This window comes from Schistocerca piceifrons, unplaced genomic scaffold (assembly GCF_021461385.2).
Source record: "Schistocerca piceifrons isolate TAMUIC-IGC-003096 unplaced genomic scaffold, iqSchPice1.1 HiC_scaffold_443, whole genome shotgun sequence".
NCBI lineage: Eukaryota > Metazoa > Arthropoda > Insecta > Orthoptera > Acrididae > Schistocerca > Schistocerca piceifrons.
The window spans coordinates 1-19,904 of record NW_025728671.1 but is presented as its reverse complement, the minus strand read 5'-3'; the positions used below and the strand labels follow the sequence as shown (position 1 = coordinate 19,904).

At 49.8% G+C, this 19,904-nt stretch overlaps 19 non-coding genes across 19 annotated transcripts; all 19 read right to left on the bottom strand.

The window, feature by feature from the left end:
- Positions 1-5,835: 5,835 nt before the first annotated feature.
- On the bottom strand, positions 5,836-5,917 carry Trnas-uga. Its single transcript has one exon. It is a non-coding gene; the product is annotated as a tRNA-Ser (tRNA).
- A 657-nt stretch (positions 5,918-6,574) lies between these two features.
- On the bottom strand, positions 6,575-6,656 carry Trnas-cga. Its single transcript has one exon. It is a non-coding gene; the product is annotated as a tRNA-Ser (tRNA).
- Positions 6,657-7,391: 735 nt separating this feature from the next.
- Positions 7,392-7,464, bottom strand: Trnaf-gaa. Its single transcript has one exon. It is a non-coding gene; the product is annotated as a tRNA-Phe (tRNA).
- A 590-nt stretch (positions 7,465-8,054) lies between these two features.
- Positions 8,055-8,136, bottom strand: Trnas-uga. Its single transcript has one exon. It is a non-coding gene; the product is annotated as a tRNA-Ser (tRNA).
- Positions 8,137-8,793: 657 nt separating this feature from the next.
- Positions 8,794-8,875, bottom strand: Trnas-cga. The gene has a single exon. It is a non-coding gene; the product is annotated as a tRNA-Ser (tRNA).
- Positions 8,876-9,610: 735 nt separating this feature from the next.
- On the bottom strand, positions 9,611-9,683 carry Trnaf-gaa. Its single transcript has one exon. It is a non-coding gene; the product is annotated as a tRNA-Phe (tRNA).
- A 590-nt stretch (positions 9,684-10,273) lies between these two features.
- Trnas-uga lies at positions 10,274-10,355 on the bottom strand. Its single transcript has one exon. It is a non-coding gene; the product is annotated as a tRNA-Ser (tRNA).
- A 657-nt stretch (positions 10,356-11,012) lies between these two features.
- On the bottom strand, positions 11,013-11,094 carry Trnas-cga. The gene has a single exon. It is a non-coding gene; the product is annotated as a tRNA-Ser (tRNA).
- A 735-nt stretch (positions 11,095-11,829) lies between these two features.
- Positions 11,830-11,902, bottom strand: Trnaf-gaa. Its single transcript has one exon. It is a non-coding gene; the product is annotated as a tRNA-Phe (tRNA).
- A 590-nt stretch (positions 11,903-12,492) lies between these two features.
- Trnas-uga lies at positions 12,493-12,574 on the bottom strand. The gene has a single exon. It is a non-coding gene; the product is annotated as a tRNA-Ser (tRNA).
- Positions 12,575-13,231: 657 nt separating this feature from the next.
- Trnas-cga lies at positions 13,232-13,313 on the bottom strand. The gene has a single exon. It is a non-coding gene; the product is annotated as a tRNA-Ser (tRNA).
- A 735-nt stretch (positions 13,314-14,048) lies between these two features.
- Trnaf-gaa lies at positions 14,049-14,121 on the bottom strand. Its single transcript has one exon. It is a non-coding gene; the product is annotated as a tRNA-Phe (tRNA).
- Positions 14,122-14,711: 590 nt separating this feature from the next.
- Trnas-uga lies at positions 14,712-14,793 on the bottom strand. Its single transcript has one exon. It is a non-coding gene; the product is annotated as a tRNA-Ser (tRNA).
- Positions 14,794-15,450: 657 nt separating this feature from the next.
- On the bottom strand, positions 15,451-15,532 carry Trnas-cga. Its single transcript has one exon. It is a non-coding gene; the product is annotated as a tRNA-Ser (tRNA).
- A 735-nt stretch (positions 15,533-16,267) lies between these two features.
- On the bottom strand, positions 16,268-16,340 carry Trnaf-gaa. Its single transcript has one exon. It is a non-coding gene; the product is annotated as a tRNA-Phe (tRNA).
- Positions 16,341-16,930: 590 nt separating this feature from the next.
- On the bottom strand, positions 16,931-17,012 carry Trnas-uga. Its single transcript has one exon. It is a non-coding gene; the product is annotated as a tRNA-Ser (tRNA).
- Positions 17,013-17,669: 657 nt separating this feature from the next.
- Positions 17,670-17,751, bottom strand: Trnas-cga. Its single transcript has one exon. It is a non-coding gene; the product is annotated as a tRNA-Ser (tRNA).
- Positions 17,752-18,486: 735 nt separating this feature from the next.
- Trnaf-gaa lies at positions 18,487-18,559 on the bottom strand. Its single transcript has one exon. It is a non-coding gene; the product is annotated as a tRNA-Phe (tRNA).
- Positions 18,560-19,149: 590 nt separating this feature from the next.
- Positions 19,150-19,231, bottom strand: Trnas-uga. The gene has a single exon. It is a non-coding gene; the product is annotated as a tRNA-Ser (tRNA).
- Positions 19,232-19,904: the final 673 nt, after the last annotated feature.

Genomic DNA, 19,904 nt, shown 5'->3' with positions numbered 1-19,904 from the left:
GTCTAACGCTCTCCCAACTTTTTTTTTTTTTTTTTTTTTATTTACAGTACTGAAATTAAAATCCTAAAACGTGACTATATAATGTAGACTGCTGACTGAAATAAAGATTAAAACACGAAAACTTCAGTCCTGGTGTAGAGAAGAAACATATATAAAAGGCGGCAAATCCAGAAACAGTATAAAAGAAAATGGCTCACACAGGTGACCTTAGCCAACACCCTCTCTTTCAAACGTCAGGCTAAGCATATTGGCAAAATCATCTCGGAGGCCTGGCAATCGCAAGCGCTGCCAGTAAGCAGTAAGCATGTACTGCCGAAACGCTAGGTGTCCATCCTCTTCATGACAACTGTTGACAAAATGTACGAAATGGCCAATCAACCACATGACGGTATGGAGCTTCGTCCGCGGAAAAAAGGAAGAATCGGGCCGGACGATGATGTCAATGGTATAAGCGGCTTCAGCAGACCTAGTGACAAAAGCAAGTTGTTTCCTGAGCCAACGCCAATTAGCAAGGTGCCCACAGCAGGTGAATCGATGTTCAAGGGTATCCAGGAGACCACACCGAGTACAGGTGTCCGTGTCAGAAAGACCAATACGATGCAGTCGTACATTGGTGGGAACCAAATTATTTATTACCCTATACCACGTGGACGCCACGGCCATAGAGTGGATCGGCAGACTAACGTTCTTCCAGACGTTCCTCCAGGACACAGATGGAGACGCCAGTTCTATTGGATTGGGACCGGCCAGCCCCTCCCAGCGGGCAATCAAGCCCTTGGTCGTTGGCACCGGTCGCCGCAAGAAGACGTCACCGAGGTAACTCACCGCAATGTAAAATTCCCGAATGTGTTTCAACTTAAAATTTAGGCGTCCGACATCGACAGGTGGAGCAAGGCTCGCCGGACGCACAACAGTAAAAAGCCTGGATGTAATTGAAGTCACTTCTTGCGTAACAATTAGAGCCGTTCGGCGGACGTACAAAGCAGACGCCTTGCGAGTAATGTCAGAGAGGCCCAAGCCTCCGGAGAGACGCGGTTTCGTCATTACCTCGTAACGTAACTTGAATAGATGGCCCTTCCATAGAAACCTGCTAGACAATTGGCGCAACCTTTTCGCCACCATCATGGGAAGTGGGAACAGCTGAGCAACATAATAAGCTTTACATAGAACGTAGGTGTCTAAAATTCTGACTTTTTGCAAAATGGTAGCAGAGCGCCGCTCATGGACCATCAGAGCCCCCTGTATCTTCTCGGTGACAGATTTCCAATTGAGAGCCGCCATTTTTAGAGGACACCGATCAATGATAATCCCCAAGGACGTATGGCGATCGACAAAAGTGGCCCAAGGGACGTCAGCATCGCGAAATCCTCGAATATCAAGGAACTTACATTTACCCTGATTGAGACGCGCTCCAGAGACACGACAGTATGCATCAACCGCCCCTTTCAACAACGGGATATCATCACGTTGACGGAGGAGAACAACGACATCATCCGCATATGCCTTAACAGAGAGCTTCCCACCAGAGAGGGACATACCCTGAAGCTTGAGAGCAATAGTCCGAAGCAGCGGTTCCAGGGACAATACGAATAAAGACATAGAGAGCGGACTACCCTGAGGCACTCCGCGGCGGATAGCAATGGGCGGCGTCAGCTGCCCATTGACTGACACCCGAGCTGTTATTCCCCTATACAAATTGCCAAGAACACCACGTGATGAAGCGTTAAAACCTATTGTACCTAAAACACGATCTAAAAACACATGACTGACGTGATCAAAAGCCTTATAAAAATCAAGGAAGGCAAAGGCACAATGTACGTTTGTAACCGCCGCAACCGAGACAACATCCCGATATTCGGCTACTGGTGTCAGAATAGATCTATCATGAAAACAACATTGATGTGCACCAATCACACCCCGAAGCAGAGAAGACAACCGGCTATTGAGCGCTCTAGCAGCTGTCTTATAGTCAAAATTCAGCAATGTGAGCGGACGAAGATTGGCAGCAGATAAACGACCAGAGGACTTCGGGATTAAAACAATTTTCCCTACTTTAAAATCGGCAGGCACATCCATCCCCCTGACAATCTCATTTAAAATCTGCGTAAAAATGCCACCCAAAAGAGGCCAAAAACGGAGATAAAATTCTTTAGGCAGGCCGTCTGGACCCGGCGATTTACTGGACGGAGAGCGAGCAATAAAATCGAAAACATCATCTACCTGGAACTCCCGGAGAAATTCGCCGTTCGCGTCAGGCGCGATCGTCGCAGTTAGATCCCCAAAGACATCTTCCGAAAGAGACTCACCAGAATCATCGGCAGAATATAGACTAGTGTAATACTGATGAAGAGCACGAACCATTTCCTCCTGTGCAATAAGCTGTCGCCCATCATCCACCGTAAGAGAAGAGATGAAGGAGCGACGACGACGAGTCTGATGCCGTAGCAGGTGGTACAAGGATGTCAGTTCACCTTCAACAAGAGAGTGAGGTTTCGACTTAACTCGCAGACCATCCATCTGTCGTCGTTTAAGGCTCAAGAGCTTGGCTTTAATACGACGAACATCATGGATCCGCAGTGGAGAGGTACCCGCCGCGTCATATAGTTCACGCAGGACAGAGTAGTAATATTCATACGTGTTCTTAAAATCACGCGTCCTAGCAGCACAGTAGAAAATCAAAGTCTGACGAATCTTGGGCTTGGCAAACGCAGTCCACCAAACCAGCAAGGAGGGGTATCGCGGGACAGAGCGAAGACATCGCTCCCACACGCCACTTATAACATCATCCATAGCACTGTCGGCAAGGTGGGAAACATTTAACATCCACTGGGAACGATAAAGTTTTGCAGGTTGGCGACTAAGATTTACAGTTGCAGTAAAAGCACAATGGTCAGAAAAACTAGTAGGAATAACATCGACAGAAAGAATTTTATCACATAAAAAATCAGATAAATAGAATCTGTCCAGTCTACTGCATGAGGACGCGGTAAAAAACGTATATTTCACCAGGGTTGGATATTTGTGTTCCCAAACATCACGCAGATGCATCGTACGAACTAAGTCATGTAAATCACGGCAATAATTAAAATTGGGGGACTGGTCTGCAGGGCGTAAAACACAATTAAAATCGCCTCCGAGCAAGAGACTCCGGGGACTCTGGCGCAAAAGATAAATAAGCTCTTCTTTATAAAAGCGCGATCGAGCCACAGTGTGACCCGAACCAGAGGGGGCATACAAAACAACGAGGCGGAGATCAAAAAGACGACAACCAATCCCACGGCCAGAGTCAAGGAATTCAATGTCAGTAATAGGAATGCCCTCTCGAAAGAAAAGAGCAGTTCCTGTTGAATATTCCGGCGCGACATTAAAAACAGTTTGAAATCCAGGTAGAGAGAGATCAGAAAACAACACTTCCTGCAAAAACACTACGTCCGCACAGGCGTCGTAAATAAACTGCCGCAAAGAGGCAATGCGAACGTCGGACTCAATACGGTTAACATTTAAGGTAAGAAAGGTGTATGCTTGAACCATAGAGAGAAAAGCGAGAAAACAAATCACCTACACCGACGCACCAGCGTCACAGTCCATAGCAGGGGTGACGGAGGCATCCGAGGGAGGGGGACTGCTACCCCGTTCCGCGGATCCCTTACGTTTCGGTTTTTTACGAACAGCATTAACGTTCGGCTGAACGCGTAACTTGCGTCGGCTGACGGGCAAGGAAACTTCAGCCGCCGGTGACGTAGGAGGGTCAAGTTCTGTATCCGACACCACCCGCGCCGGTCCACATGCGGGATCCGGGGTCGCGGGGGAAACATCCGACAAAACGGAATGGTCAACACCTGCACTAGCTTCCGGCAAACATGGACTGCACGGAGGCGAAACGTGAGCAGGAAGGTCCGAGGCCGCAGAGTTGGAAGGAAGCGGAGCAGCTCCGCTGGCAGAGGTATGGGGCAGCGAAGCAGGAAGTTGTCGCGGCTCCACTTGTTGTGACATCGAAGTCGGTTCGGAAGACGGCGCCAACAGGCCCGACCGACGACCCGACTCGAGAGAAGCTGCGTCGGAGGCCGGAGGGGCGCCAGCAGCCGCCACCGGAACCGCTACCTCAGGAGGGCAGGGAGCAGCTACAGTACACAGTGGCTCGGAGGATGCCGGTCGCTCGGACTGGGGCATCTCAGGGAGATCCTCATCCGTACTATTTCCATCGTGTGGGCGACGCCTCTTATTATTCAAAAGTGGCACACCCACCTGAGGGACAGACGGAACAACATCAGATTTAGCACGCAAAGGAGGAAATTCTGTATCAGGGGTGCGCAAAACCTGTGGAGGGGCGCTACTACCACTGGACTGTGCTACACCAAGAGCAGAACCACCTGCAACGAGGTCAGCGACCGTTAACTTGCGACGCTGTTCGAGAGAATTTTTTAAAACAAAAACTCTCCGCGGACAGTCGGTACGCACGTGACCACTTTCATTGCACAAAAAACAGGTGCCCACCTGACCACTATATGTTACATGGACACGATATCCACCGATCTGCAGGTGAGATGGAATATTCTGCTTAACGTGCATTTCGACTGAACGAATACCACTGTAACATTGCAGGCGATGTTGGCTTGACCAGCGTTCAAGGCGAATGCTCTTTACATCACCATACTTCTGTAGACCCTCCTTAAGATAGACATTATCCACCTCCGGTGGAAGGTTGTAAACACGAACATTGGTATACGTGATGGAAGCATTGGAAAGCAGCACGGTACTTACAGAATCATCCCGATGCCGAAAGAGAACTTGATGACCATATTTAGAAAGAATTTTATCAACCTGAAGTGGGTCCATAAACTTAACAAAGAAAACATACAGTTCGGTATCAAAATAAGCAGTGTGCACCTGATCCGAATGAACACCAAAGGTATCTACCAACCAATCATGAATCTCAAGAGAACTAGGTTGCACATGGCGGGTTGACTTGTCAAAAGCAAAACTAACTGTAGCCTGACGAGGAATAACCTGGGACGACATTTTCAAAATATGCGGTCGAAACCGCTACACAAAAAACACTGAAATAAGGACAGAAAGTAACACAAGGTACGAAACAACGACGGAGAAACACTCACAGAAGTTGCAACACAACACGTAAACAAAAACGATAGTCCACTATACGTAACGCTACGGCGGAGCGGAAGACTAGGCACGTCCACACTGCACGGCGTCTAAAGCGGAACTACCCCAACTGAGCTATTTCGGCTGACGTTCAAGGCGGCCATTTGCATGTGTTCGTTCACGTCTGCCTCGTTGCCAGTTTCACAGTCACCTTCGTCTGATAAGACACAGGGGCGCTGAAAGGCGAGCAGGCGATGCAGTGAAGTTCCACACACATTTCTTCTGCTTCCGTCATCGTAACAAGCAAACATGTCGACTCGATTCGTGTAATATTGACTTCGCTGACGCTAGCAAACCCGTGCTATATCGATGCCAGGGGCAACTCGTGTGCAGAGAACGAGACACGAGAAGGAGTGAGCCTCTCCACCGTATGAGAGGCAGTATCTAGCAGATACGCACGGTAAAACATTCCACCTGCGTTAGCTCATAAATTGCTACACGTCATCGTCTGCAAGCTAAAATGGACACATCTGCACTGCCCAGTGAGGCGACACTTGCACTAACACCTGGTGGACGGCTGTGAGACGCGGAGATGAGCTGCGGCTTCTGGGCGCGACTGTAACGCTGCGCCCTGGATCAAATAACACTGCACATTGCTGGTGACCCACGTGTTTAGTAGTGACGCAACTGCTAGGATGCAGCTGAACGTCCGCCTTTTGAGAGCGAGAAAATTTTCGCAGCCGGCAGGCCTCGAACCTACGCTCCCAGAGGGAATCTGATTTCAAGTCAGACGCCTTAACCACTCGGCCACGACTGCCGGTGGCGGAAGCGACTCCCGACAAGTGAAACCGCCATCTTCAGAAGCAATCTGATGGCACAAAACGGCGTGGCCTCACTCTTTTCTCTAGGGTTTCCATTAGCCGCTACGAAAGTGTAGTCATTTTCGCCCAGACAGGGACTTGAACCCAGGACCCTAACGCTCTACCGACTCAGCTATGCGGGCCCACGCACGAGCATTATCGTACAGCTGCGTGGTGTGCGAGTGATTCGCATGTCGTAATTACTGGCTTATGGCTCCAATGGCGACTTCACCGACTTCCCACTGACGCACCGCTGACGCTAGTTTTCTGGCGCCTTAAAACGATGGACATACCTCCAAGCAGCTGCGAGATCTTAAGAAAAGAAACGCTGCACCACTGCTTTTGCCGCACTCGAATGATTGAAATTGCGATTCTTAAAAAGAATCTGAAATGTTCGCTCTCTCCATCACTTTCGAGCACATCTGTGCTGCAGTACCAGCGTCAGTGTGAGGTGAACCGATAGCCACAGTAAGCAGCGGTCGTCGCGAAAACTCAGTATTCTTAAAACGGAAATTTTCGTCTTGTTGAGAATGGCGTCACTGGTTTGCACCCGCATTCGCCCACGCATGTCACATGTGTGCGAATATGTTTGCTCCTCTTTACGCAAAATCGCACGCAGCCGGTAGGATTCGAACCTACGCTCCCACAGGGAATCTGATTTCGAGTCGGACGCCTTAACCACTCGGCCACGACTGCCGTTAGCGCGGTGCAACTGCTACCGTTTAAAGCACTGTGGTGTCAGAAAACGGCGTAGCTGCATTATTTTCCGTAACGTTTCCAGCGCTACCAGACGAATCGCTACCAAAGTATTAAAATCTCCACCTGGACAGGGACTTGAACCCTGGACCCTTAGCTTAAACGCCTAATGCTCTACCGACTTAGCTATCCGGGCTCACACGACGCTGTGAAACCTCCCACGATGCACAACTATACATTGACTCATGTCCTTTACTGTTGTGCAATCGCTGTATGGGGCTGTTACTAATAAAACGTCGCCTAAATGCTGTCTACAAACTTATCGCGCTAAGCTCGTAACACACTATCGAAGACTGCTGGCACATGATGCAACAACAAATTGCACCAGTTGTTACGTCTCATACGTTGGAGCAGAGAATTTACGTGTTTTGTCGACACTCACTGGGCAATTGGAAAATTCACAAGCATTTCGAATGCAATGTTTCCCACGTTTTCGCTCATTTCACGGTTCCGTTGAAGACGTTCTTCACCACCTGACACAGAAAAAGGAATGCAGTCGGTAGGATATTTTTAATCCTTTTGCTTCTAAGGGAGTTAGTTGTCTAGTGAGTTCCTCTTACGGCATGCACTAGGCAACCAGAACAGCTACAGGAGAGAGTCATTTTTGTTGTCAGCGGTAGTTGCATTATCACAAACGCAGAGTAATTCCATTGGCGTCGCATCAAAATGAATACCTGCCGAAACCCGGGATCGAACCAGGGACCTTTAGATCTTCAGTCTAACGCTCTCCCAACTGAGCTATTTCGGCTGACGTTCAAGGCGGCCATTTGCATGTGTTCGTTCACGTCTGCCTCGTTGCCAGTTTCACAGTCACCTTCGTCTGATAAGACACAGGGGCGCTGAAAGGCGAGCAGGCGATGCAGTGAAGTTCCACACACATTTCTTCTGCTTCCGTCATCGTAACAAGCAAACATGTCGACTCGATTCGTGTAATATTGACTTCGCTGACGCTAGCAAACCCGTGCTATATCGATGCCAGGGGCAACTCGTGTGCAGAGAACGAGACACGAGAAGGAGTGAGCCTCTCCACCGTATGAGAGGCAGTATCTAGCAGATACGCACGGTAAAACATTCCACCTGCGTTAGCTCATAAATTGCTACACGTCATCGTCTGCAAGCTAAAATGGACACATCTGCACTGCCCAGTGAGGCGACACTTGCACTAACACCTGGTGGACGGCTGTGAGACGCGGAGATGAGCTGCGGCTTCTGGGCGCGACTGTAACGCTGCGCCCTGGATCAAATAACACTGCACATTGCTGGTGACCCACGTGTTTAGTAGTGACGCAACTGCTAGGATGCAGCTGAACGTCCGCCTTTTGAGAGCGAGAAAATTTTCGCAGCCGGCAGGCCTCGAACCTACGCTCCCAGAGGGAATCTGATTTCAAGTCAGACGCCTTAACCACTCGGCCACGACTGCCGGTGGCGGAAGCGACTCCCGACAAGTGAAACCGCCATCTTCAGAAGCAATCTGATGGCACAAAACGGCGTGGCCTCACTCTTTTCTCTAGGGTTTCCATTAGCCGCTACGAAAGTGTAGTCATTTTCGCCCAGACAGGGACTTGAACCCAGGACCCTAACGCTCTACCGACTCAGCTATGCGGGCCCACGCACGAGCATTATCGTACAGCTGCGTGGTGTGCGAGTGATTCGCATGTCGTAATTACTGGCTTATGGCTCCAATGGCGACTTCACCGACTTCCCACTGACGCACCGCTGACGCTAGTTTTCTGGCGCCTTAAAACGATGGACATACCTCCAAGCAGCTGCGAGATCTTAAGAAAAGAAACGCTGCACCACTGCTTTTGCCGCACTCGAATGATTGAAATTGCGATTCTTAAAAAGAATCTGAAATGTTCGCTCTCTCCATCACTTTCGAGCACATCTGTGCTGCAGTACCAGCGTCAGTGTGAGGTGAACCGATAGCCACAGTAAGCAGCGGTCGTCGCGAAAACTCAGTATTCTTAAAACGGAAATTTTCGTCTTGTTGAGAATGGCGTCACTGGTTTGCACCCGCATTCGCCCACGCATGTCACATGTGTGCGAATATGTTTGCTCCTCTTTACGCAAAATCGCACGCAGCCGGTAGGATTCGAACCTACGCTCCCACAGGGAATCTGATTTCGAGTCGGACGCCTTAACCACTCGGCCACGACTGCCGTTAGCGCGGTGCAACTGCTACCGTTTAAAGCACTGTGGTGTCAGAAAACGGCGTAGCTGCATTATTTTCCGTAACGTTTCCAGCGCTACCAGACGAATCGCTACCAAAGTATTAAAATCTCCACCTGGACAGGGACTTGAACCCTGGACCCTTAGCTTAAACGCCTAATGCTCTACCGACTTAGCTATCCGGGCTCACACGACGCTGTGAAACCTCCCACGATGCACAACTATACATTGACTCATGTCCTTTACTGTTGTGCAATCGCTGTATGGGGCTGTTACTAATAAAACGTCGCCTAAATGCTGTCTACAAACTTATCGCGCTAAGCTCGTAACACACTATCGAAGACTGCTGGCACATGATGCAACAACAAATTGCACCAGTTGTTACGTCTCATACGTTGGAGCAGAGAATTTACGTGTTTTGTCGACACTCACTGGGCAATTGGAAAATTCACAAGCATTTCGAATGCAATGTTTCCCACGTTTTCGCTCATTTCACGGTTCCGTTGAAGACGTTCTTCACCACCTGACACAGAAAAAGGAATGCAGTCGGTAGGATATTTTTAATCCTTTTGCTTCTAAGGGAGTTAGTTGTCTAGTGAGTTCCTCTTACGGCATGCACTAGGCAACCAGAACAGCTACAGGAGAGAGTCATTTTTGTTGTCAGCGGTAGTTGCATTATCACAAACGCAGAGTAATTCCATTGGCGTCGCATCAAAATGAATACCTGCCGAAACCCGGGATCGAACCAGGGACCTTTAGATCTTCAGTCTAACGCTCTCCCAACTGAGCTATTTCGGCTGACGTTCAAGGCGGCCATTTGCATGTGTTCGTTCACGTCTGCCTCGTTGCCAGTTTCACAGTCACCTTCGTCTGATAAGACACAGGGGCGCTGAAAGGCGAGCAGGCGATGCAGTGAAGTTCCACACACATTTCTTCTGCTTCCGTCATCGTAACAAGCAAACATGTCGACTCGATTCGTGTAATATTGACTTCGCTGACGCTAGCAAACCCGTGCTATATCGATGCCAGGGGCAACTCGTGTGCAGAGAACGAGACACGAGAAGGAGTGAGCCTCTCCACCGTATGAGAGGCAGTATCTAGCAGATACGCACGGTAAAACATTCCACCTGCGTTAGCTCATAAATTGCTACACGTCATCGTCTGCAAGCTAAAATGGACACATCTGCACTGCCCAGTGAGGCGACACTTGCACTAACACCTGGTGGACGGCTGTGAGACGCGGAGATGAGCTGCGGCTTCTGGGCGCGACTGTAACGCTGCGCCCTGGATCAAATAACACTGCACATTGCTGGTGACCCACGTGTTTAGTAGTGACGCAACTGCTAGGATGCAGCTGAACGTCCGCCTTTTGAGAGCGAGAAAATTTTCGCAGCCGGCAGGCCTCGAACCTACGCTCCCAGAGGGAATCTGATTTCAAGTCAGACGCCTTAACCACTCGGCCACGACTGCCGGTGGCGGAAGCGACTCCCGACAGGTGAAACCGCCATCTTCAGAAGCAATCTGATGGCACAAAACGGCGTGGCCTCACTCTTTTCTCTAGGGTTTCCATTAGCCGCTACGAAAGTGTAGTCATTTTCGCCCAGACAGGGACTTGAACCCAGGACCCTAACGCTCTACCGACTCAGCTATGCGGGCCCACGCACGAGCATTATCGTACAGCTGCGTGGTGTGCGAGTGATTCGCATGTCGTAATTACTGGCTTATGGCTCCAATGGCGACTTCACCGACTTCCCACTGACGCACCGCTGACGCTAGTTTTCTGGCGCCTTAAAACGATGGACATACCTCCAAGCAGCTGCGAGATCTTAAGAAAAGAAACGCTGCACCACTGCTTTTGCCGCACTCGAATGATTGAAATTGCGATTCTTAAAAAGAATCTGAAATGTTCGCTCTCTCCATCACTTTCGAGCACATCTGTGCTGCAGTACCAGCGTCAGTGTGAGGTGAACCGATAGCCACAGTAAGCAGCGGTCGTCGCGAAAACTCAGTATTCTTAAAACGGAAATTTTCGTCTTGTTGAGAATGGCGTCACTGGTTTGCACCCGCATTCGCCCACGCATGTCACATGTGTGCGAAAATGTTTGCTCCTCTTTACGCAAAATCGCACGCAGCCGGTAGGATTCGAACCTACGCTCCCACAGGGAATCTGATTTCGAGTCGGACGCCTTAACCACTCGGCCACGACTGCCGTTAGCGCGGTGCAACTGCTACCGTTTAAAGCACTGTGGTGTCAGAAAACGGCGTAGCTGCATTATTTTCCGTAACGTTTCCAGCGCTACCAGACGAATCGCTACCAAAGTATTAAAATCTCCACCTGGACAGGGACTTGAACCCTGGACCCTTAGCTTAAACGCCTAATGCTCTACCGACTTAGCTATCCGGGCTCACACGACGCTGTGAAACCTCCCACGATGCACAACTATACATTGACTCATGTCCTTTACTGTTGTGCAATCGCTGTATGGGGCTGTTACTAATAAAACGTCGCCTAAATGCTGTCTACAAACTTATCGCGCTAAGCTCGTAACACACTATCGAAGACTGCTGGCACATGATGCAACAACAAATTGCACCAGTTGTTACGTCTCATACGTTGGAGCAGAGAATTTACGTGTTTTGTCGACACTCACTGGGCAATTGGAAAATTCACAAGCATTTCGAATGCAATGTTTCCCACGTTTTCGCTCATTTCACGGTTCCGTTGAAGACGTTCTTCACCACCTGACACAGAAAAAGGAATGCAGTCGGTAGGATATTTTTAATCCTTTTGCTTCTAAGGGAGTTAGTTGTCTAGTGAGTTCCTCTTACGGCATGCACTAGGCAACCAGAACAGCTACAGGAGAGAGTCATTTTTGTTGTCAGCGGTAGTTGCATTATCACAAACGCAGAGTAATTCCATTGGCGTCGCATCAAAATGAATACCTGCCGAAACCCGGGATCGAACCAGGGACCTTTAGATCTTCAGTCTAACGCTCTCCCAACTGAGCTATTTCGGCTGACGTTCAAGGCGGCCATTTGCATGTGTTCGTTCACGTCTGCCTCGTTGCCAGTTTCACAGTCACCTTCGTCTGATAAGACACAGGGGCGCTGAAAGGCGAGCAGGCGATGCAGTGAAGTTCCACACACATTTCTTCTGCTTCCGTCATCGTAACAAGCAAACATGTCGACTCGATTCGTGTAATATTGACTTCGCTGACGCTAGCAAACCCGTGCTATATCGATGCCAGGGGCAACTCGTGTGCAGAGAACGAGACACGAGAAGGAGTGAGCCTCTCCACCGTATGAGAGGCAGTATCTAGCAGATACGCACGGTAAAACATTCCACCTGCGTTAGCTCATAAATTGCTACACGTCATCGTCTGCAAGCTAAAATGGACACATCTGCACTGCCCAGTGAGGCGACACTTGCACTAACACCTGGTGGACGGCTGTGAGACGCGGAGATGAGCTGCGGCTTCTGGGCGCGACTGTAACGCTGCGCCCTGGATCAAATAACACTGCACATTGCTGGTGACCCACGTGTTTAGTAGTGACGCAACTGCTAGGATGCAGCTGAACGTCCGCCTTTTGAGAGCGAGAAAATTTTCGCAGCCGGCAGGACTCGAACCTACGCTCCCAGAGGGAATCTGATTTCAAGTCAGACGCCTTAACCACTCGGCCACGACTGCCGGTGGCGGAAGCGACTCCCGACAGGTGAAACCGCCATCTTCAGAAGCAATCTGATGGCACAAAACGGCGTGGCCTCACTCTTTTCTCTAGGGTTTCCATTAGCCGCTACGAAAGTGTAGTCATTTTCGCCCAGACAGGGACTTGAACCCAGGACCCTAACGCTCTACCGACTCAGCTATGCGGGCCCACGCACGAGCATTATCGTACAGCTGCGTGGTGTGCGAGTGATTCGCATGTCGTAATTACTGGCTTATGGCTCCAATGGCGACTTCACCGACTTCCCACTGACGCACCGCTGACGCTAGTTTTCTGGCGCCTTAAAACGATGGACATACCTCCAAGCAGCTGCGAGATCTTAAGAAAAGAAACGCTGCACCACTGCTTTTGCCGCACTCGAATGATTGAAATTGCGATTCTTAAAAAGAATCTGAAATGTTCGCTCTCTCCATCACTTTCGAGCACATCTGTGCTGCAGTACCAGCGTCAGTGTGAGGTGAACCGATAGCCACAGTAAGCAGCGGTCGTCGCGAAAACTCAGTATTCTTAAAACGGAAATTTTCGTCTTGTTGAGAATGGCGTCACTGGTTTGCACCCGCATTCGCCCACGCATGTCACATGTGTGCGAAAATGTTTGCTCCTCTTTACGCAAAATCGCACGCAGCCGGTAGGATTCGAACCTACGCTCCCACAGGGAATCTGATTTCGAGTCGGACGCCTTAACCACTCGGCCACGACTGCCGTTAGCGCGGTGCAACTGCTACCGTTTAAAGCACTGTGGTGTCAGAAAACGGCGTAGCTGCATTATTTTCCGTAACGTTTCCAGCGCTACCAGACGAATCGCTACCAAAGTATTAAAATCTCCACCTGGACAGGGACTTGAACCCTGGACCCTTAGCTTAAACGCCTAATGCTCTACCGACTTAGCTATCCGGGCTCACACGACGCTGTGAAACCTCCCACGATGCACAACTATACATTGACTCATGTCCTTTACTGTTGTGCAATCGCTGTATGGGGCTGTTACTAATAAAACGTCGCCTAAATGCTGTCTACAAACTTATCGCGCTAAGCTCGTAACACACTATCGAAGACTGCTGGCACATGATGCAACAACAAATTGCACCAGTTGTTACGTCTCATACGTTGGAGCAGAGAATTTACGTGTTTTGTCGACACTCACTGGGCAATTGGAAAATTCACAAGCATTTCGAATGCAATGTTTCCCACGTTTTCGCTCATTTCACGGTTCCGTTGAAGACGTTCTTCACCACCTGACACAGAAAAAGGAATGCAGTCGGTAGGATATTTTTAATCCTTTTGCTTCTAAGGGAGTTAGTTGTCTAGTGAGTTCCTCTTACGGCATGCACTAGGCAACCAGAACAGCTACAGGAGAGAGTCATTTTTGTTGTCAGCGGTAGTTGCATTATCACAAACGCAGAGTAATTCCATTGGCGTCGCATCAAAATGAATACCTGCCGAAACCCGGGATCGAACCAGGGACCTTTAGATCTTCAGTCTAACGCTCTCCCAACTGAGCTATTTCGGCTGACGTTCAAGGCGGCCATTTGCATGTGTTCGTTCACGTCTGCCTCGTTGCCAGTTTCACAGTCACCTTCGTCTGATAAGACACAGGGGCGCTGAAAGGCGAGCAGGCGATGCAGTGAAGTTCCACACACATTTCTTCTGCTTCCGTCATCGTAACAAGCAAACATGTCGACTCGATTCGTGTAATATTGACTTCGCTGACGCTAGCAAACCCGTGCTATATCGATGCCAGGGGCAACTCGTGTGCAGAGAACGAGACACGAGAAGGAGTGAGCCTCTCCACCGTATGAGAGGCAGTATCTAGCAGATACGCACGGTAAAACATTCCACCTGCGTTAGCTCATAAATTGCTACACGTCATCGTCTGCAAGCTAAAATGGACACATCTGCACTGCCCAGTGAGGCGACACTTGCACTAACACCTGGTGGACGGCTGTGAGACGCGGAGATGAGCTGCGGCTTCTGGGCGCGACTGTAACGCTGCGCCCTGGATCAAATAACACTGCACATTGCTGGTGACCCACGTGTTTAGTAGTGACGCAACTGCTAGGATGCAGCTGAACGTCCGCCTTTTGAGAGCGAGAAAATTTTCGCAGCCGGCAGGACTCGAACCTACGCTCCCAGAGGGAATCTGATTTCAAGTCAGACGCCTTAACCACTCGGCCACGACTGCCGGTGGCGGAAGCGACTCCCGACAGGTGAAACCGCCATCTTCAGAAGCAATCTGATGGCACAAAACGGCGTGGCCTCACTCTTTTCTCTAGGGTTTCCATTAGCCGCTACGAAAGTGTAGTCATTTTCGCCCAGACAGGGACTTGAACCCAGGACCCTAACGCTCTACCGACTCAGCTATGCGGGCCCACGCACGAGCATTATCGTACAGCTGCGTGGTGTGCGAGTGATTCGCATGTCGTAATTACTGGCTTATGGCTCCAATGGCGACTTCACCGACTTCCCACTGACGCACCGCTGACGCTAGTTTTCTGGCGCCTTAAAACGATGGACATACCTCCAAGCAGCTGCGAGATCTTAAGAAAAGAAACGCTGCACCACTGCTTTTGCCGCACTCGAATGATTGAAATTGCGATTCTTAAAAAGAATCTGAAATGTTCGCTCTCTCCATCACTTTCGAGCACATCTGTGCTGCAGTACCAGCGTCAGTGTGAGGTGAACCGATAGCCACAGTAAGCAGCGGTCGTCGCGAAAACTCAGTATTCTTAAAACGGAAATTTTCGTCTTGTTGAGAATGGCGTCACTGGTTTGCACCCGCATTCGCCCACGCATGTCACATGTGTGCGAAAATGTTTGCTCCTCTTTACGCAAAATCGCACGCAGCCGGTAGGATTCGAACCTACGCTCCCACAGGGAATCTGATTTCGAGTCGGACGCCTTAACCACTCGGCCACGACTGCCGTTAGCGCGGTGCAACTGCTACCGTTTAAAGCACTGTGGTGTCAGAAAACGGCGTAGCTGCATTATTTTCCGTAACGTTTCCAGCGCTACCAGACGAATCGCTACCAAAGTATTAAAATCTCCACCTGGACAGGGACTTGAACCCTGGACCCTTAGCTTAAACGCCTAATGCTCTACCGACTTAGCTATCCGGGCTCACACGACGCTGTGAAACCTCCCACGATGCACAACTATACATTGACTCATGTCCTTTACTGTTGTGCAATCGCTGTATGGGGCTGTTACTAATAAAACGTCGCCTAAATGCTGTCTACAAACTTATCGCGCTAAGCTCGTAACACACTATCGAAGACTGCTGGCACATGATGCAACAACAAATTGCACCAGTTGTTACGTCTCATACGTTGGAGCAGAGAATTTACGTGTTTTGTCGACACTCACTGGGCAATTGGAAAATTCACAAGCATTTCGAATGCAATGTTTCCCACGTTTTCGCTCATTTCACGGTTCCGTTGAAGACGTTCTTCACCACCTGACACAGAAAAAGGAATGCAGTCGGTAGGATATTTTTAATCCTTTTGCTTCTAAGGGAGTTAGTTGTCTAGTGAGTTCCTCTTACGGCATGCACTAGGCAACCAGAACAGCTACAGGAGAGAGTCATTTTTGTTGTCAGCGGTAGTTGCATTATCACAAACGCAGAGTAATTCCATTGGCGTCGCATCAAAATGAATACCTGCCGAAACCCGGGATCGAACCAGGGACCTTTAGATCTTCAGTCTAACGCTCTCCCAACTGAGCTATTTCGGCTGACGTTCAAGGCGGCCATTTGCATGTGTTCGTTCACGTCTGCCTCGTTGCCAGTTTCACAGTCACCTTCGTCTGATAAGACACAGGGGCGCTGAAAGGCGAGCAGGCGATGCAGTGAAGTTCCACACACATTTCTTCTGCTTCCGTCATCGTAACAAGCAAACATGTCGACTCGATTCGTGTAATATTGACTTCGCTGACGCTAGCAAACCCGTGCTATATCGATGCCAGGGGCAACTCGTGTGCAGAGAACGAGACACGAGAAGGAGTGAGCCTCTCCACCGTATGAGAGGCAGTATCTAGCAGATACGCACGGTAAAACATTCCACCTGCGTTAGCTCATAAATTGCTACACGTCATCGTCTGCAAGCTAAAATGGACACATCTGCACTGCCCAGTGAGGCGACACTTGCACTAACACCTGGTGGACGGCTGTGAGACGCGGAGATGAGCTGCGGCTTCTGGGCGCGACTGTAACGCTGCGCCCTGGATCAAATAACACTGCACATTGCTGGTGACCCACGTGTTTAGTAGTGACGCAACTGCTAGGATGCAGCTGAACGTCCGCCTTTTGAGAGCGAGAAAATTTTCGCAGCCGGCAGGACTCGAACCTACGCTCCCAGAGGGAATCTGATTTCAAGTCAGACGCCTTAACCACTCGGCCACGACTGCCGGTGGCGGAAGCGACTCCCGACAGGTGAAACCGCCATCTTCAGAAGCAATCTGATGGCACAAAACGGCGTGGCCTCACTCTTTTCTCTAGGGTTTCCATTAGCCGCTACGAAAGTGTAGTCATTTTCGCCCAGACAGGGACTTGAACCCAGGACCCTAACGCTCTACCGACTCAGCTATGCGGGCCCACGCACGAGCATTATCGTACAGCTGCGTGGTGTGCGAGTGATTCGCATGTCGTAATTACTGGCTTATGGCTCCAATGGCGACTTCACCGACTTCCCACTGACGCACCGCTGACGCTAGTTTTCTGGCGCCTTAAAACGATGGACATACCTCCAAGCAGCTGCGAGATCTTAAGAAAAGAAACGCTGCACCACTGCTTTTGCCGCACTCGAATGATTGAAATTGCGATTCTTAAAAAGAATCTGAAATGTTCGCTCTCTCCATCACTTTCGAGCACATCTGTGCTGCAGTACCAGCGTCAGTGTGAGGTGAACCGATAGCCACAGTAAGCAGCGGTCGTCGCGAAAACTCAGTATTCTTAAAACGGAAATTTTCGTCTTGTTGAGAATGGCGTCACTGGTTTGCACCCGCATTCGCCCACGCATGTCACATGTGTGCGAAAATGTTTGCTCCTCTTTACGCAAAATCGCACGCAGCCGGTAGGATTCGAACCTACGCTCCCACAGGGAATCTGATTTCGAGTCGGACGCCTTAACCACTCGGCCACGACTGCCGTTAGCGCGGTGCAACTGCTACCGTTTAAAGCACTGTGGTGTCAGAAAACGGCGTAGCTGCATTATTTTCCGTAACGTTTCCAGCGCTACCAGACGAATCGCTACCAAAGTATTAAAATCTCCACCTGGACAGGGACTTGAACCCTGGACCCTTAGCTTAAACGCCTAATGCTCTACCGACTTAGCTATCCGGGCTCACACGACGCTGTGAAACCTCCCACGATGCACAACTATACATTGACTCATGTCCTTTACTGTTGTGCAATCGCTGTATGGGGCTGTTACTAATAAAACGTCGCCTAAATGCTGTCTACAAACTTATCGCGCTAAGCTCGTAACACACTATCGAAGACTGCTGGCACATGATGCAACAACAAATTGCACCAGTTGTTACGTCTCATACGTTGGAGCAGAGAATTTACGTGTTTTGTCGACACTCACTGGGCAATTGGAAAATTCACAAGCATTTCGAATGCAATGTTTCCCACGTTTTCGCTCATTTCACGGTTCCGTTGAAGACGTTCTTCACCACCTGACACAGAAAAAGGAATGCAGTCGGTAGGATATTTTTAATCCTTTTGCTTCTAAGGGAGTTAGTTGTCTAGTGAGTTCCTCTTACGGCATGCACTAGGCAACCAGAACAGCTACAGGAGAGAGTCATTTTTGTTGTCAGCGGTAGTTGCATTATCACAAACGCAGAGTAATTCCATTGGCGTCGCATCAAAATGAATACCTGCCGAAACCCGGGATCGAACCAGGGACCTTTAGATCTTCAGTCTAACGCTCTCCCAACTGAGCTATTTCGGCTGACGTTCAAGGCGGCCATTTGCATGTGTTCGTTCACGTCTGCCTCGTTGCCAGTTTCACAGTCACCTTCGTCTGATAAGACACAGGGGCGCTGAAAGGCGAGCAGGCGATGCAGTGAAGTTCCACACACATTTCTTCTGCTTCCGTCATCGTAACAAGCAAACATGTCGACTCGATTCGTGTAATATTGACTTCGCTGACGCTAGCAAACCCGTGCTATATCGATGCCAGGGGCAACTCGTGTGCAGAGAACGAGACACGAGAAGGAGTGAGCCTCTCCACCGTATGAGAGGCAGTATCTAGCAGATACGCACGGTAAAACATTCCACCTGCGTTAGCTCATAAATTGCTACACGTCATCGTCTGCAAGCTAAAATGGACACATCTGCACTGCCCAGTGAGGCGACACTTGCACTAACACCTGGTGGACGGCTGTGAGACGCGGAGATGAGCTGCGGCTTCTGGGCGCGACTGTAACGCTGCGCCCTGGATCAAATAACACTGCACATTGCTGGTGACCCACGTGTTTAGTAGTGACGCAACTGCTAGGATGCAGCTGAACGTCCGCCTTTTGAGAGCGAGAAAATTTTCGCAGCCGGCAGGACTCGAACCTACGCTCCCAGAGGGAATCTGATTTCAAGTCAGACGCCTTAACCACTCGGCCACGACTGCCGGTGGCGGAAGCGACTCCCGACAGGTGAAACCGCCATCTTCAGAAGCAATCTGATGGCACAAAACGGCGTGGCCTCACTCTTTTCTCTAGGGTTTCCATTAGCCGCTACGAAAGTGTAGTCATTTTCGCCCAGACAGGGACTTGAACCCAGGACCCTAACGCTCTACCGACTCAGCTATGCGGGCCCACGCACGAGCATTATCGTACAGCTGCGTGGTGTGCGAGTGATTCGCATGTCGTAATTACTGGCTTATGGCTCCAATGGCGACTTCACCGACTTCCCACTGACGCACCGCTGACGCTAGTTTTCTGGCGCCTTAAAACGATGGACATACCTCCAAGCAGCTGCGAGATCTTAAGAAAAGAAACGCTGCACCACTGCTTTTGCCGCACTCGAATGATTGAAATTGCGATTCTTAAAAAGAATCTGAAATGTTCGCTCTCTCCATCACTTTCGAGCACATCTGTGCTGCAGTACCAGCGTCAGTGTGAGGTGAACCGATAGCCACAGTAAGCAGCGGTCGTCGCGAAAACTCAGTATTCTTAAAACGGAAATTTTCGTCTTGTTGAGAATGGCGTCACTGGTTTGCACCCGCATTCGCCCACGCATGTCACATGTGTGCGAAAATGTTTGCTCCTCTTTACGCAAAATCGCACGCAGCCGGTAGGATT